This window comes from Cupressus sempervirens, chromosome 2, assembly GCF_028749045.1.
Source record: "Cupressus sempervirens isolate cs-2001-9-10 chromosome 2, ASM2874904v1, whole genome shotgun sequence".
NCBI lineage: Eukaryota > Viridiplantae > Streptophyta > Pinopsida > Cupressales > Cupressaceae > Cupressus > Cupressus sempervirens.
This window is the reverse complement of record NC_143119.1, coordinates 545,650,785-545,669,442: the sequence shown is the minus strand read 5'-3', so window position 1 is coordinate 545,669,442 and position 18,658 is coordinate 545,650,785. Positions and strand designations below refer to the sequence as shown.

The 18,658-nt window shown below is 33.9% G+C and overlaps 1 pseudogene; it reads left to right on the top strand.

Annotated features, from left to right (window-relative positions):
- Positions 1 to 2,563: 2,563 nt before the first annotated feature.
- Positions 2,564 to 11,966, top strand: LOC149573542 (transportin-1-like; annotated as a pseudogene).
- The last annotated feature ends 6,692 nt before the right edge of the window (positions 11,967 to 18,658 follow it).

Genomic DNA, 18,658 nt, shown 5'->3' with positions numbered 1-18,658 from the left:
TTTTGTCAAAACACGCTATTGTTCTGCTTGCACCAGATACCCCAAATGATGCATGAAGGTATAGAAACCCATATGAGGAGAATAGATAAGCTCTTAATAGTAGTAGCCACAATTCAAATAGTGACCATAAACTATTTGGAAGTGGAAAAAGGGTATGCAATCGATTATGAGCCCATATCCAACACTCATTTACAAATGAACATTGTAATAATAAGTGGTTAATAATCTCATCATTCATCTTACATAATGGATATTGGAATGGAAGTAAAATGTTGAGCTTGTCTAGCTTATCACTAGTAAGTATCCTTTTTTTAAGAGCCTGTTACATGAAACATTTTACCTTGGGAGAAATCAAGGAATTCTAGCAATATCTAAATGGAACTTTCTTTCTTTTTTTCTTGTGGATTGCTTTTAGAATCTCATATCCTCCCTTAACTAAATATTTTGTTGATGGAGAAGGTGCCCATTTGATAACGTCCATTTTATCAAAAAAGACAATAAATCTTATTCAATTCTTCCTTAATTAACCTTTGATAAAAAACTAGAATAGGAAGAGCCAAAAATCATGTCATATTACTATTTTTTGTTTATGTTGGAGTTGAGGAAAGCCAACTCTGAAGATGCCCAAGATCACCTGCATGCGAGAACTTGTCAAAGAGAAGCCAAGAAGGGGAAGAGCATGGAGCAAGGGAAAAACCCTAAACGGACATGAGAGACAATATGTGCAAACATAAGAGAAAATGTATTTACAATATGCACAATGCCTTATGTGATACAATGAGGGAGAGCCCGCTTATAAAGAGCTCATGGAAGCTTGTAGAACAAGCTAGAAGGTGGTAGAAGATAAGGATGACAACTCAGCACATATCCACAAAAAGGTGGAACATGCTAGAAGGGAAAAAAATCCCGTGTTGTCATCAACTAACCACTACATGCATTAAATACTAAATATTAAATAAATGCATTTACCTAAGTAAGCTTAAGTAATAGAATAAATAAATAATTATTAATTATTTACTCTAACACCCCCCCTTAAGTGCAACTTAGGGAAATGCGTTAAGCTCACAAAACTAAGATGAAATGCAGAATGGGTCCCGAAAACAAGGCCATGTTAGGTACCCATGTACAATGCAAGAAAATGCAACCTCTATAAATGGGGAAAGAGAGAAAACCACATGGGAAAAACCCTCCCCCAAAAAGAGGTAAGAACATAATGAAAAACTGAAGAAGTCTCCAACTACGGAAACTGTCCCCTAAAATAGGAACAAGAAGTGATCATGAAGAAGCATCAATGAAGCATGAAGAAGCTGCAAATCTGCCAAACTACTGATCAGAAGAACCTCCATGGAAGAAGAAGGCATGAACCGAGCATGTCTATATGGTAGATGATCCATCTCACTGAAATGCATAGGTAGCCAGCCACTGCAATCGCCTTGTATATAGGATCAACCATTGAAAAAATAGTTCACACTATCGAACCATCAAACCATGGATGCATTAGAACAATAGCATAACCCCCCCTTAATGCAGATAGGGTGTGATGACAGGCAACTAAAAAGGTGGGCCAAAATCTCCTACAGACGAACCAAGAATGAGGAGAGAGGAAAAGAGGTAGAGACACCTATAAAGACATGGTCTAACTAACTCTACATGGGGCTAATGTCATGGAAGGGACACTCACTTGACAAAGGGAGAATGCCTAAAACAAAAAACAATAATCCCCCCCATGGTGCTTTATGAAAATAGTGCAAGTACAACTGACTCAAAACAACGTTCATGATTCTCGGAATGCAAAAGTGATACTTTATCTCAGTGCAAAACAAAAAAGTGCTTCAAAATGATAGCTACAATGATCAGAACTGAAAAAGAGCTACAACAAAGGAAAGTATAGCTCAAAATAAAGCAAACCATGCCAATAAAATTATCCTCGGGCCTAAAACTCTCAAAATATCCACCACCATAGAGCAAAAACACCAAAACTATGATAGAAAGAGTAGAGGCCAAAAACTAAGGACAAGGACTACATTTTTGAAAAGGTGACAGAACCAGCTTTCCAAAAATATAAAGTTTTCAAAAAAATTGACATTGGACGCAAAAGATATGCATGCCGGAGTCAAAAATAGGACTTCAAACTTCAATAGAAAAAATGGACAATAAAAAAGCATCAAAACCTAAAAATACCTACACCAAAATCTCTGTCCTGGAACTAGCTTTCTGGTGCTTCTTTTGGATCGGAAAAATACCTTCGTATGCAAAAGTTATGGCCAAAAAACCACAAGGAGGTCCAAAATGAAATCAGGAGAGGTGCAAGGCAAGTTGATGACATAGCGCTGATGTCAGCAAGTCATGCGATTAAATTTGATGGCTTGGAGGCTGTCACTGCAAAAAGGAGCCACATGGCAGTATGGATGAAGACGTGGTAGGGGCCACTTGGCAATTTGCCACGTGGCAGGGGCCATGTGTCAAGCGTAGACTAGCACTGACTGTGCAAAAAAGGGCTGATGTAGGCTGTTGACAGGCACACGAGCTATTGCTGATGTAGACTACTGATGCTGACTAGGTGATGACTTCTGGCACTGGTGGCAAACTAAAGCGGCAGCCAAAAAAACCACCGGCGGAGGTGGCCGCAGTGATGGAGACTGAGCGGCACCGGGATGGCCCGCGGGAGGTGCCGATCCACAGTGGCTTTGCAGTGGCGGCCACTGGGTGGTGCAGCAGTGGCTGCTCGGCAGTGTGCTATGGATTGATTTTTTTGAATTTTTTTTGCACTATGTCCGTATGATCCATACGACAGCTACTTAGAGGCTTCAAAAAATCTCCAAAAATGCCCTGTGTCCAAAATTGCAAATTTTATATGAATCTTGACTGCAAACGGCCTTTCGGATCCAATGGTGATGAACATTTGGGCTGAAAATGCTCCAAAAAATTTCTCTACCCTTGATTTGAAGAAAATTTGTACAAACAAACTAGGGTTTGTGACTTCAAATCACGGCTTCAAAAAACCTTCAAACAAGAAGCAGCAGGGAGGCTCTGATACCATGTTGGAGTTGAGGAAAGCCAACTCTGAAGATGCCCAAGATCACTTGCATGCGAGAACCTGTCAAACAGAAGCCAAAAAGGGGAAGAGCATGGAGCAAGGGAAAAACCCTAAACAGACATGAGAGACAATATGTGCAAACATAAGAGAAAATGTATTTACAATATGCACAATGCCTTATGTGATACAATGAGGGAGAGCCCGCTTATAAAGAGCTCATGGAAGCTTGTAGAACAAGCTAGAAGGTGGTAGAAGATAAGGATGACAACTCAGGACATATCCACAAAAAGGTGGAACATGCTAGAAGGGAACAAACTCCCGTGTTGTCATCAACTAACCACTACATGCATTAAATACTAAATATTAAATAAATGCATTTACCTAAGTAAGCTGAAGTAATAGAATAAATAATAAATAATTAATTATTTACTCTAACACCCCCCCTTAAGTGCAACTTAGGGAAATGCCTTAAGCTCACAAAACTAAGATGAAATGCAGAATGGGTCCCGACAACAAGGCCATGTTAGGTACCCATGTACAATGCAAGAAAATGTAACCTTTATAAACGGGGAAAGAGAGAAAACCACATGGGAAAAACCCTCCCCCAAAAAGAGGTAAGAACCTAATGAAGAACTGAAGAAGTCTCCAACTACGGAAATTGTCCCCTAAAATAGGAACAAGAAGTGATCATGAAGAAGCATCACTGAAGCATGAAGAAGCTGCAAATCTGCCAAACTACTAATCAGAAGAACCTCCATGGAAGAAGAAGGCATGAACCGAGCATGTCTATAGGGTAGATGATCCATCTCACTGAAATGCATAGGTAGCCAGCCACTACAATCGCCTTGTATATAGGATCAACCACTGAATACATAGTTCACACTATTGAACCATCAAACCATGGATGCATTAGAAAAATAGCATAACCCCCCCTTAATATAGACAGGGTGTGATGATAGGCAACTGAGAAGGTGGGCCAAAATCTCTTGGAGACAAACCAAGAACGAGGAGAGAGGAAAAGAGGTAGAGACACCTATAAAGACACAGTCTAACTGACTCTACATGGGGCTAATGTCATGGAAGGGACACTCACTTGACAAAGGGAGAATGTCTAAAACAACAAACAATAATCCCCCCATGGTGCTTTATGAAAATAGTGCAAGTACAACTGACTCAAAACAACGTTCATGATTCTTGAAATGCAAAAGTGACACTTTATCTCAGTGCAAAACAAAAAAGTGCTTCAAAATGATAGCTACAATGATTTGAACTGAAAAAGAGCTGCAACAAAGGAAAGTACAGCCGAAAACAAAGCAAACCATGCCAAGAAAATGATCCTCGGGCCTAAAACACTCAAAATATCCACCATAGAGCAAAAAAACCAAAACTATGATAGAAAGAGTAGAGGCCAAAAATTAAGGACAAGGACTACATTTTTGAAAAGGTGACAGAACCAGCTTTCCAAAAATATAAAGTTTTCAAAAAAACTGACATGGGACGCAAAAGATATGCATGTCGGAGTCAAAAATAGGACTTCAGACTTCAAAAGAAAAAATGGGCAATGAAAAAGTATCAAAACCTAAAAATACCTACACCAAAATCTCTATCTCGGAACTAGCTTTCTGGTGCTTCTTTTGGATCAGAAAAATACCTCCGTATGCAAAAGTTATGGCCAAAAAACCACAAGTAGGTCCAAAATGAAATCAAGAGAGGTGCAAGGCAGGTTGATGACACAGCGCTGACATCAGCAATTTATGCGATTAAATTTGATGGCTTGGAGGTTGTCACTACAAAAAGGAGCCACGTGGCAGTACGGATGAAGACGTGGCAGGGGCCATGTGGCAATGCGCAATGTGGCGCCTGTGCCACGTGTCAAGCGTAGACTGGCACTGACTGTGCAGAAAAGGGCTGATGTAGGCTGTTGATGGGGACATGAGCTATTGCTGATGTAGGCTGCTGATGCTGACTGGGTGGTGACTTCTGGCGGCGGTGGCGAACTGAAGCGGTGGCCGAAAAAACCACCAGCGGAGGTGGCCGCAGTGGCGGAGACTGAGCGGCACCGGGATGGCCCGCGGGAGGTGCCGATCTGCAGTGACTCTGAAGTGGCAGCCATTGGGTGGTGTGATAGTGGCCGCCTAGCGATGTGCTCTGAATTGATTTTTTTTGAATTTTTTTCACACTGCGTCCGTACGATCCATACGACAGCTACTTGGAGGCTTCAAAAAATCTCCAAAAATGTCCTGTGTCCAAAATTGACAAATTTTATATGAATCTTGACTGTAAACGGCCTTTCGGATCCAATGGTGATGTCCATTTGGGCTGAAAATGCTTCAAAAAATCGCTCTACCCCTGATTTGAAGAAAAATTGTACAAACAAACTAGGGTTTGTGACTTCAAATCATGGCTTCAAAAAACCTTTGAACAAGAAGTAGTAGGGAGGCTCTGATACCATGTTGGAGTTGAGGAAAGCCAACTCTAAAGATGCCCAAGATCACTTGCATGCGAGAACCTGTCAAACAGAAGCCAAAAAGGGGAAGAGCATGGAGCAAGGGAAAAACCCTAAACGGACATGAGAGACAATATGTGCAAACACAAGAGAAAAATTATTTACAATATGCACAATGCCTTATGTGATACAATGAGGGAGAGCCCGCTTATAAATAGCTCATGGAAGCTTGTAGAACAAGCTAGAAGGTGGTAGAAGATAAGGATGACAACTCAGCACATATCCACAAAAAGGTGGAACATGCTAGAAGGGAACAAACTCCCGTGTTGTCATCAAATAACCACTACATGCATTAAATACTAAATATTAAATAAATGCATTTACCTAAGTAAGCTTAAGTAATAGAATAAATAATTAATAATTAATTATTTACTCCAATAGTTTAATCCACAATATAAATGTAATTAGTAAATTTTGACCTATAGTCCTTGATGCAATAACACAAATTTCTCTAAAAATTCAAAGATGCAATGAGATGAGGAAAAGTTGACTAGGATTCAACCTAGAAATTGACATCTTGACCATCATTTACTTCCCAAGTTACATATTCGAGCAAAAATTTTAAGGATTGGGAAATAAATTTCTACATTATAGATCTAGAAGGTGAATTAGCAACCATGAATCTAAGAAACATTATTGTTGTCCATGTGTTTTTATTGAATCATCTAGACGCAAAGGGAGTCTTTGGTAGAGTACAAATATTGTGGATTCTATCTAGTTGATTACTTGTTCTCGAGGCTAATTCAAATGAAGAAGGAATACTTTGATTTTTTTAATCTATGTTGCCTCTCGAATGGAAAATAAAAGAGTGTCATCTACAAATAGTGAATGCATAAAGAGAATGTAAAATGAGGGATGGTGATACCTTTCCAAGTTCCTGTATCATGGGAAAAATTGATGAACCTGCTTAATGCATCAACTATTAGGATGAAAAACACTAAAGATAATAGGTTCCCTTGATGACCACCATGTTAGCTTTTATAAGGATCTCTTTACTATTCATTCATCAAAATAGAGAATAAAGGAGCTACAATGCAAGCCATGACCCATTTGCACCATTTTTTGTAAAAACCAAAGGCAATGAGGATATCAAGGATAAAATCCTTATTTACTCTATTATATGCTTTAAGCATATCCAATTTGATAATGTAGGATGGTAGCTTGTGTTGTTTGATAGTGTGAAGGGCCTCATAGGCCACCATTGCTCCATCTTCAATCTCCATGCATTGAACAAATCCTCTTGTTGAGGAGAAATTAATTTTGGAATAAGTTGTTGATATATTAAATAAATTGCCTTAATGAAGATTTAATACACAATATTGCATAGAGAAATGGATCTAAAATCAAGAAAGGTTCAAGGATGTGAAATCTTTATATAAACAAGTTATATTTATTCTATTAAAATAACTTAGCATAACGCCAATTTTTCTAGTTTCCTCCAAAGATAGAAAAAGTCAAACACAACAAAACCCCAAGTTCTCTAAGATAATATTATAGTAAAACTATCATGACCAAGGGCCATATTAGGAGGAAGTTAGAAAATCACATGCTTAACCTCAACTAATGAAATTTCTCTCATAAGAAGGATATTATCCTCATCAAATATAATCAAAGGGCTTGATCTTAACATGAACTCTACATTTGAATGAGAAGAGTCTAAATAAGGAATATGTGTGGGGGCTAACAACTCCTTAAAGAATGAATGTCCTTTTTTTTTCAATGTCAACAGGGTTGGATAAATGAACACCAAAAGTTGTTGAATGAATGTGAAAAATAATTATTAGATGATTTTTTAACCTTGTTGAAGCATGAAAAATGACTTATTTATGTCCCCTTCCTTGAGCCAAGTATCTCAAGACTTATGTTGCCGTAAATCTCCTCCTTATGAGAAATTTCAACCCATTCCTCTTAGGGATCCTTTTGTTGTGTGAACAAAGAGGCAGTGCGACCCTATTGAATCATTATATCATTAATATGATTCAATGTGTTTTACACTTTCTTCCTCTCCTTAAAGATATTCTTAAAGACTTCGTTATTCCAAATTTATAATTTTAATTAGATTGCGGTTAGAGTTCAAACTAGGATTCAAAGTTATATTTAATTCATCTTTAAATCTAAAACATAAATATAATTACATTTTTAAAACCATCTAAACATCTAATACATCTTTAAATACAAACATATCAAGATGGAGAGGAGAGGGATTAAACTATAATTAACTATATAATTACTTGAACATCTAAACATAAATTTAAATGAACAACAATCTTATATGCACTTATTGATCTATATTATTTAAAGAAACATTAATATATATTTTAATTTAAAAGCAAAGGGATTGTAAGATAAATTTATCAAATAATAATGGTTATGAAAAGTGATTTATTCATTCCTATCATGGATTTTTATGAGAAGTTCATTGCTATAATACACTACTACATTTGGGCTCCAATTGTGATAGTCACCCATTAGATGAGAGACATTATCACAAATTGGCCCTTGTTGGATGGGCATCATACTTTTGTTGCATGGGCTCCCATTGCAATTGCGATAGAAAAAGCCATCAAAATTTGGTAAAAAATAGGGTGAAGGGTTCCTCTTCACATCATCAGATGTAAAATTGTATATCATTGCAAATATGATGGCTACAATTTTAAACAACTATCACAGGTCTAGCAACATTGTTGTAGGCCAGACAGGCATACAGCCAAAGAGGCATTGTGATGGCGATGGGCATGTGACCACAAAATTATTGGAGGATGCCTAGGAATTGGTGATTATTGTTGTAGTGGCAACAACATGTGACGTTAATGTTGTCAGAGCAATGAACGCCTACTAGATAGGTCGTCACAATTGTGATGGATTGCTGAATTATCAAAAAAAATATAATTATTCACAAAGCTCTACACAGATTATTTAATCATGCTCTACATAGATGGCTTCCATAACAACTTCTATACAAATGTTACAAAGATCTTCTCCATTAAAACCCTAATAAAAGTTAAAATAATCTTAAGTATACAATAATTAATCAAAGAACAATTACCAACTTCATACACTACAACTAAATTTCATAAATCAATGAGTTTGACTATGGCATCCTTTTGCATTGCCTCAAACCAAGAGATTCACATAGTTAGTTGTCATGCAATCATAGGTTAATATTGAGCTTCATTTGGTTTCAACAATAGGTTAATATTATCTACTAATTAGGGCCGACCATGTGAAGTTGGAAGCTTATTTTCCCCCCACCCCAAAGATTTGAATTCCCCACTACCATCTAAAATCTTTAAGAAATGATCAATCTTTAAAGTACAAAAAAGGCTCCTAACTTGCAAAAGTGACATCATTTTCCTATCTTCTAGTGCATGTCATTTTTTTGTCGCATCCAAAATAATATTTTATCACTCTAAATCAAGAATGCACATGTAGCTACATTTTGTATGCATGAACAATAGAAGGAGCTGAAAAAACCCAACATGTTTACATTTATTTAATAGGTCTATGCAAACATCAAACAAAAATGCAAACTTGTTGGGTTTTTTTAGCTTCACCTTATGTCATATGCATATGAATTGAGATTTCATATTGAACTATGGCATCCTTTTGCATTACTTGAAACTAATAGATTCACACAATTATTTATTATACAATCATACATTAATGTCAAGCTTCACTTGGTTTTGAGAATAGTTTAATATTCTCTACTACGTAGGGCCAACCACGTGAAGGTGGAAGCTCATTTGGCCCCACCCTCTACTAACATCTAAAATATCTAAGAAATGATCAATATTTAAAGTATAAAAAAGGTTCTAGACCTACAAAAGTGACATCATTTCCCCATCTTCTACTACATGTCATTTTTCCATTGCATCCAAAATAATAAACTGTCACTGTAAATCAAGAATGCACATGCATTTACATTCTATATGCACGGACAAGAAACACAACATGATTAAATTTATTTAATAGGTCTATTAAATTTTTAAAATTATAGACCATCATGGGCAGTAGAACTCTAGTTGTTAAGGCCAAGAGAATGTATGTGATGGTCTATAACATAAAATACCTATGCTACTACATTTGGGCCCAAATTGCAATGATAGGCCATCGCAATCGTGATGACCACCTATTGCATGAGTGATAGTAAAAGAAATAGGCCCCTATTAGACAATAATTGGACCTTGGCTATTACAAATTGTTTTAGCAAGGATGCCCATCGCAATGGTGATAGACAAAGTCATCGTAATTTGGAAATGAAATGGGCAAAGATTTCCTCTTCATGCCATCATATTTTTGGCTTTATCATTGTAACTACTAAGACATATTTTCACACAACTATCAGAGTTTTGACTGCAATTGTGATGGATTGTTGTATTATCAAATACAAAAACTTAAGATGGTCCTATATGTACTATATAATTTGAGATTTCTGCATTGAATGAGCTATCTGAAACTTGAGATAACTTTCATATGTCTAGGATAGTACTATGCATTACAACCATGAAGTCTTTAGGGAATGAATTTGACAAGAAAAAAGATAACTTATAGGAGAAAAAGAAAATTAGAAATCCAACTCAATAAGGGGGAAAAAATTGTAATGAGATTGAATATAAAATACAGCTAATAACATACTTATGGAATATCATGGCTCTAAAATCAGAATTAAATCAAGATAAATTTTGAGTGGAAATGTTATACAATATATCAGATACAACCTTAGACTATTGTGCCAAGATTATATATCCATATCTAGCATGACAACTATGATGAAACAAGATGCTAAGTAACATAATTAAAAAAACAAGTGAATTGTATAAGGGCATTTGCAAATTTTTATATCTAAAATCAACAATTGCACCATTCAAATTACAAAGCACATGATACAGGAAAAAATATAAAGAAATCCCAAGGGAGACATTACAATCATATAAAAATACGAAGAGATACTCCATTATATTCAATTGATGAAATTCATGCTTGTTGATTTGAATATGAATTATCACTCTTACATAGGTAATGACATCAATATTAGCCATGCAAGCTCCAAATTTGTGATCTAAATGAAGTATCAATTAGCAAGGACTCTACTTAATTATAATTTAAAGAAATAAGTCCAAAATATTATAGAATAAGATAGGGGATATTTTAGTCAAGCAATAGGGCTCCTCTTGGAAAAAAAATCCGAAGACCAATTTTACATTGATCACTCCTTATCAACAATACATCCAATTAGAGTTGCTTCCTTATTTGAGGGAACTAAATAGACCTTCATTTAACAATAGGAATTATTGTTAGTGAATTAAAGCCCAATAAGGATAGGTACATGGTTGGCTGAAATTATTGCAGGCATTGGTTCAATGCTTTGATAGAAATGATTTCAATCTGATGGAATGTGGTTCTCTTGATACATTATCAAAGATCAATGAAGATATACAAGAGGGGTTGGTTGTTGGTGTACCAAGTTTTCAGGAGTGACCTATTGATATTTGTTTACCTAGATTATTTTAGTATTTTAGTCACCATATGTTTCTCTCAAGAAACTAGAACTTATCTCTATGAACTAGTATATTGACCGTATGCCTAAAATACTCTTATTATCTATGGATAAATATCTTTAGGGCATGTTTACTCTTTCTCATGATTTGTCTATTGAAGTGAGGAAATTGGTATGTGTTTCATTGGTTTAGCTCATTAAGGCTCAGCCTAATTTCCTGCAGCCCCACATGAGAAATGTAATTGTATATACATGTTGCAAGAAAATCAAGATGCTACTGAAGAAGTTTTTCTCAAGTCATGTGAATTCTGGTCTATATTTTTTTGAAGCTCATCTTCATCCATAAATATTGAGGGAGATTCTATTACACTTGATTTTGGTTCTATTTTCAAACATTGTGTATGTAGATAATGATGAGGCACTTGTTGATGTAGAGGCTAGTGAAAATGTTTTTGACAGGGATCAAGATTTAAAACCTAGATTGTTTTATCCAAAAGCACAAGGGACATATGGAATTTTTGATGGAGAAGAGGAAGAAGATATCATCAGTTTGTGGAATTTGAGAAAATCTAGTGTTGCAGAACTTGATGGTTTTTCTTGTGTCTATTCTTGATGACAAGTATCCTTTGGAGTGAAGCATCACATGTTGGACTCTTTCTTAGTATAATAAATGGATTTTTTAGGTTGCAGGTCATCTAGAAGGACATGAATAGTTTTTTAAGGTACTTACTAGTCTTCTTAGATGAATTTTAGACAACAATAAGATAGTTTAGGAGGTTTCTTAGCCTTCCTTTTCTACCCTTGAAAGTCTAGTTACAAGGAGTAATTTTACAAATCTTCTTTTACAATGTTGTGAAGATGAGGCTACTGATGTTTGTCAAAGTGTCATTGTACTACCTAATCAATTTGCAAAAGTTTGTGCATAGTGCATTCCAAATCTAGTTGATTTCCTAAATGCTACCACAAAATCGCAACTAGCAGAAGTGAAGAAAATTATTTATGTTACATTTCTCATTAGATTAGGCCCCATGTTTGCTTATTTCTTATATTTCTCTAGGGATCTCTCTTGAATCACATGACAAAAATTTAACATTTTTTGCTTAAACAATTTTTTGTTTGTTTTGAAATTGTGTAAATAACAATAACACAAAGATTGTTTGACTCAAATAATGTGTGATGCATTTGCAATGGTAAAAGCACTAAAGCAATTAAATATTACTTGAACCTTACAATGTAAAAGTGGCATTGGTCACTATTGCAACAAAAGTTCAATAGTTCATTCGAATTAACCAAATAATTGGCTATGTATCCAATTCCAAAGCTAGGACCTTGCAAATACCAAACAAATCACTAAATGAATCACAATTTTTTATAAATTAGTCAAAGGAAAATAATGACTAAATTGGTGTAAATCATAGGTAATTTGAAGAGCGAGAGAAATTAGTTCTAGCTACATGTAAACTGCATGGATCTTGAAGTAGTTCAATCCACTCTATAAATCTTGAACTAGAAGGGCCATATACAATGCAAACAAGCACATTCTATATCACCAGAAAAATAAGACCATCTATATATGTTCATGTTAATTGTTTTGGAAATATTCAAGACTAAGCTAAGTTATTGAGAGTGGAGAGGTGAATTAATAACTTCTAAAACCCCAACAATTTCAACTCTTAATCTAATAATCCAATTAGCATATAATCTATCACATATAATCAGATCTAATTGCATGCATAAGAAACTGAAAATATGAAAGCATTAACAATACTATGACACAAAGATTTGGTGACCTAAAAACCTTCCAAATAGAAAGTAAAACTTGGGTGGGGATGATTCCCACAACTTTAATACTCCAATACAAAGTTAGCCTGTTAAAACTTACATTGATCACTTCTGATGATCTACCCTGTTAGGAGCAATAAGGACTACTAGGTCCACCTTATGAAAGGATTTACAAACATACAATTAAGTATGAAATTGGTAAAGAGATTTACAAAAGACTATTAGGTCTACCTTGATAAAAGTATTTGAGTGATGCACCTGTCAGGATGAAATAGTAGATGATCTCTGATCTACAGCTTGGCTTGTTGAATGATATTCCTTTAATTACTAATCATCTTACTATGATAGATATGACCTTTTTTTCTCCTTATACTATTGTAGTCATTGTAATTTTCTCTTTCTTCTTTTCTCTAATTTCATTCACATTTACATCTTCACCATTACTCACACTTGGATATGATACAAACTATTACATATATACCAATCCAATTATACAAATTATAAAGTTGGCCACAATACAAGTCAACACAAATATTACAAATTTGGCCCACATGAAGACACTCGGGTTCTAAAAACTAACTTGGTGAGGTTTTGATACTTGGTATCCACTATCAATACTCAACATCATCTTGCACTTGGTAGACATAGAAGCTCAGTCCATACTGATCACTTCCAAGTGGTCTTGAACTTGGTCTACACTGTTGACTTAGTAGATATTGTGAAACTTGTCATATAATCTAAGTCTTTTAATTTACATGGTATGACTTGGTAAAGACTATCACTTCAAGCTCAGTATAAATTGAGTCACTTGGTTAACACTATGTATCTTGGTCAACACTAGACTCACATCATATACATTGCAAACTCAGTGAACACTACGCAGTTTAGCTTGCACTGTTAAACTCGATATACACTGAGATACATGGTTTACACAATTGATCTTCATTGTAACTATGACTACTTGATAACCACTAAGATTTGTCCAGAGCACTTAGTAGAAACTATAGAACTTGGTGAAAACTGAAATACTTGGCAAACATTGTGAACTATACAATGAGCTTGGTAGCTATATACAATCTTAATAAGTGTGTGTCACTAATAAAAAACTTAAGTGATATGTGAACAAATAGTTCATAATTTTTGTTTGAGAATTTTGAAATATATTATGTGAGTTTTTTCTTTTAGGAAGATTTGAATCAAATTCTATAATTCATTGTCATCATGAGTTATGAAATGAAATTCTACAATTTGATGTCATGATGAGCTATTCAATAAAGAAATGAATTTAGGATCAAACACTATGATTAAATGCCATAATAAGCTATTCAGTAGGCAATTATAGATGATTAAAAATATGATAGAAAATGTTGATAAAAGAAAAAATCACATTATCTAATTTAAATATATTCAAACATAAACATAAAATATAGGAACAAAAAATGTAGTGAACATCAAAGTTTAGACCACAAATAAAAAACTGGTAGTTCTTTTTTCACTTTGATCACATTTCATTCTTATTGTCATTTCATCTCATGGATCATGTCATATAGTGTTTTTAATGCTACCTCAAATAAGAACATGAATCTTCTCAAAACAACCAGATTGTGGATTAGCTTGTAAGGGAAAGAAAATCAGCACTATAAGCATAAATTTATTTTATCTTGAGGCATTTGGCCACTCCAACAACCTTAATTAGGAGAGCTCTCAACCATGAGAGCCCCCCACGTAGTCATAACATCTAATATGACTCTTTTCTATATTGTGATTTGTGCCCCCACATAGGCATCTACAAATATACATTTATAACCCCCACAAATCACATTCAAAAAATACAAAATCAGACCTCCACTCATCAATCATAATTTCATCACAATATATGATCAACACATATCAAATTTAAAATCAATCCTTGCACTCATGATAAACCATATTTTCATTAGTAATTATAATCTCAATAATAAAATAGCTTAGAGACGAATAATTTGAAGCCATCCCATAGAAAGCCATTATTTTGAATACTTCATACATGATAACTAAATTTCATGAATCAATGAGTTTGACTATGGCATCCTTCTGCATTGCCTAAAACCAAGAGATTCACAAAGTTAGTTTTCATACAATCACAAGTTAATAATGAGCTTCACTTGATTTGACAAATAGTTTAATATTCTCTACTAATCAGAGTCAACCATGTGAAGGTGGAAGTTTATTTGACCCCACTTTGCCCACCCTAACATCTTAAATTTATTCATTCTATTAAAAAATTGCTAACATTCAAGAATTATCACATGATAACATTCATTAACACATAAGTTTCATTAGAACATTCACATTAACATTAAAACATAAGATTAATTAAAACATTCACATGAACATTCAATAGAACATAAATAAAACATCTAGACATAAACATTAGTCATGATCAAATAAGTTACATAAGTTCACATAATAGTTTTTTTTTTCTTTTTTTTCTTTTTTCCCCTTCCCTATATTGTTGCAGAGGTGTATCCATGTCATCATCGATATGTCTTCTCACTGGTAGATGTGCACCAATTATCCTTTGCAAAGGAAAGTCCTTTGTGATAACAAATAAAGGAATTAAATTTTTAAAAGTTGAGACTTTAAAGATTTTAAAGAACATTGTAGTGCTCTTTACCTTGTTATCTAATCGAATACCCCCCGGTCATTGATATTATTCTTTATCTATCTCATCATCAAGATCACCATCATCGTCAAAATTGTCACCACTACTATCATGGTCATCCTCATTGTCACTGACATCATAACTACCACCACCACCACCACCACCACCATCATGATCAGTAGCATTATTATTTACATCAAGAGCATCATCGATTAACTCTTGATTGTCATCCACTTCTTCCTCTTCCTCGGTATCTTATTCTTCCATTGTATTATACTTTATCAACCTTCCCCTTGGATCATGTTTAGCAACAAATGACCAACCCAGTTTATGTGTAACCCCTAATTAAAATACCTACTCACATTGGCTTGGAAAAACATAGGGCTCATCCCTAATTAGCTCAAAAAAAATTGTATTAATAATTGGAAATCCATTCTCATGTTCAATAATAGTTATATCAAGATCATTTTTTATTGAGTCATAGTCTATACCATTTGATGATAAAGAGATCTAATTTGAAGGAATTATAATCATAGTCAAGTATATCAACCAAAATTTCATGATATCAATTTTGATATTCTCGAGGATGTAAGTCATTTCTAGATAAAATGTTGTCATCTAGAAGACTGCACTTCTCCTAGAATCACAAGTTCTCATTGTGTCATATAAATCTTTGATGAGAAATTTATAACCATTATATAACATATACTTGTGGTGTTTCACCTACAATAATGTCAAACATGTATAAATTATTGCATCACAAGTTCAAAAACATACAGTTGATTAACAAACTTATAAGTACCTAGAGATCTCTTAAACCATGTGCTAAATCTATTTCCTTTTTTTTAACATTAGGATCTACATTATAATGTGCTTGTTTAACAAAAGAAGGCACAAATTCCCATTTGAAGATCTATGACTAGAATGCTGACATTGTTCAATCCATATTTTCATCCAATCTTGATTGTTTGAAAGAAACAAATGCATTACATGCCACTGTTTAGTAGTTGTAGAAAAGTAAATAGATGACTTACAATAGATTTATTTTGAAGATTAATAATTAATTAACTACAATAACATCTCATAAATTATTACCTTTCACTTTTTTAAATCTACCATTCACCACCAAGTACTCCCCTTCAAATTTTTTAATGGAGTTGAGAACCCAAATGCAATCTATATGGGTCTTTGCTAAAAGATTAGGAAGATATTGAGTAACGTAGACCATCATCCAGTATACCATATATCCCTCAATCATAGAACCCTTGGGATGTGTTCTTTTTCAAAAAAATCCGTTCAAAAATTTCAAGTGTCTCTCAACCATCCACATTAACCTAAGTTGTATAGGTCCACATAATTCAATCTCCTAAACTAGGTGTACAAGGTAGTGTTCTTGTGCATTGAAAAAAGTTTAAGGTAATAAATTTTTCATTTTACATATTAGTAGACGAATTTTTTCTTAAAATATTTTATATCTTCCTTGTGGATTTCTTTAGAGGACAACCACCTACAAGGATTTTAGGACACAAAAATATATAAATACAAGCCTTTATAATATATTACTTGTTTGATATATTGAACAAATATCACTACTTACCTCATATGTTTTCCCAAATCATATATCACTTGTTTGATATTATTGTTGAATTTGTTTGGGAGTGATAGGGGTGGCACATACTGTAACAATTTTTAACTTAGATCATTTCATTCTTTCTAATGTAATACAATGAAAATTGAATGTAGTTTCACAAATATATTATAAATACAAAAGATCGTGACTTACCTTGATGAAGGTATGCCAAACATACATTTTCAGCCCTAGACCAAATTCACTTTTCTTTGATATGAGATTGCTTATATATATAGAAAATCATGTAGGAAATCTCATTTTTTATATGACTTCTTTTATGACATTACTTTCCTACAATGTTAATAACAAATGAAGGACACTTGCATTTATTTGGTCTTTGTTGCTATTTGATTCAATGATATTTTTCATTACATGATTGGAATCATGAATTGCACTACAAATTTCAAAAAGATTTTCTTTGTCATGCCTTCCATCCAACATTTTCCACAATGTATCTACTAAATTATTTCCAAAATGCATAGTATCAAATAAATGTACAATTTGTAGTTGTTCATATTGGAGAAGCCTACTAAATTCTCTAGGATAAAATTTTAGTCCCTTTGCAAAGTGGTCAATATTGATGCCTTGATGACCTTGAGTTCTATTATATTCCAACTGTCATGGGTGAGGTGTCATTCTTCATGGATTTGATGTAGTCTCTTCATTCTCATTTAAAAGATGTTTTTCAACACTTCGATACTTATGATTTATGTGTAGGAAGTTTCTATTCTCATCAAACACATGCTTTCTTGAACTTTTGAAATGACAAGAATTCAGCTTTGGACCACACATTAGACATGTAAATTTTCCCTTTGTTTGAAGACCTAAAAGATAATGATATAATTAGATTAAATATGTTCATTTTTTGAATTAGTATTATCACATACAACTAGATTGTGAGGCCTCACCCTAGCCCATCATAGCATATCATAGCAGTTTATTTGCATTTTAGATACTTTATATTTTGAGACCTTGTTATATGTTGGACTATTTTGGACTATTACTTAGACTATTTGATACAATGGGACACCTTATTTTATGATAATCATTTATGATGTTAGAACTTATTTATGATGCTTGATGATTAGTTACATTTATGTACTTGGTTGGTTATTTTATCATTGAGTAGGAAGTTATATTTGAATATAAATGTTAGATGGATTATATATATGTATGAAAATCATGAAATGTGTAGAAGAGTTATGCCATGTTTAGTTCGATAATGGTAGTATTGTATATGCATAATGGTTAGAAATGGATAAAATTGTTATTCAATTGAGAAATGCCTTATGTTTTGATTCAATTATGAATATAGAATTGATTGAGGATTTATATATATGCATATGTTTTATTTATCTTGGACTACTGAGATATGGTTGAGTGTGCACAAAATATCCATGGTAAAATGGAGAACCAAGACTATACCTTTGTATTAATTGAGATTGCCAAGATTAGATCTAATGAAGAGATCTTAAACTCATTGTTAAGTATTTTAATTTGTAAGTATAATGTGAATAGATGTCTCAGATTAGATTGATTTTTGTGAAAATTGATTTGCCACT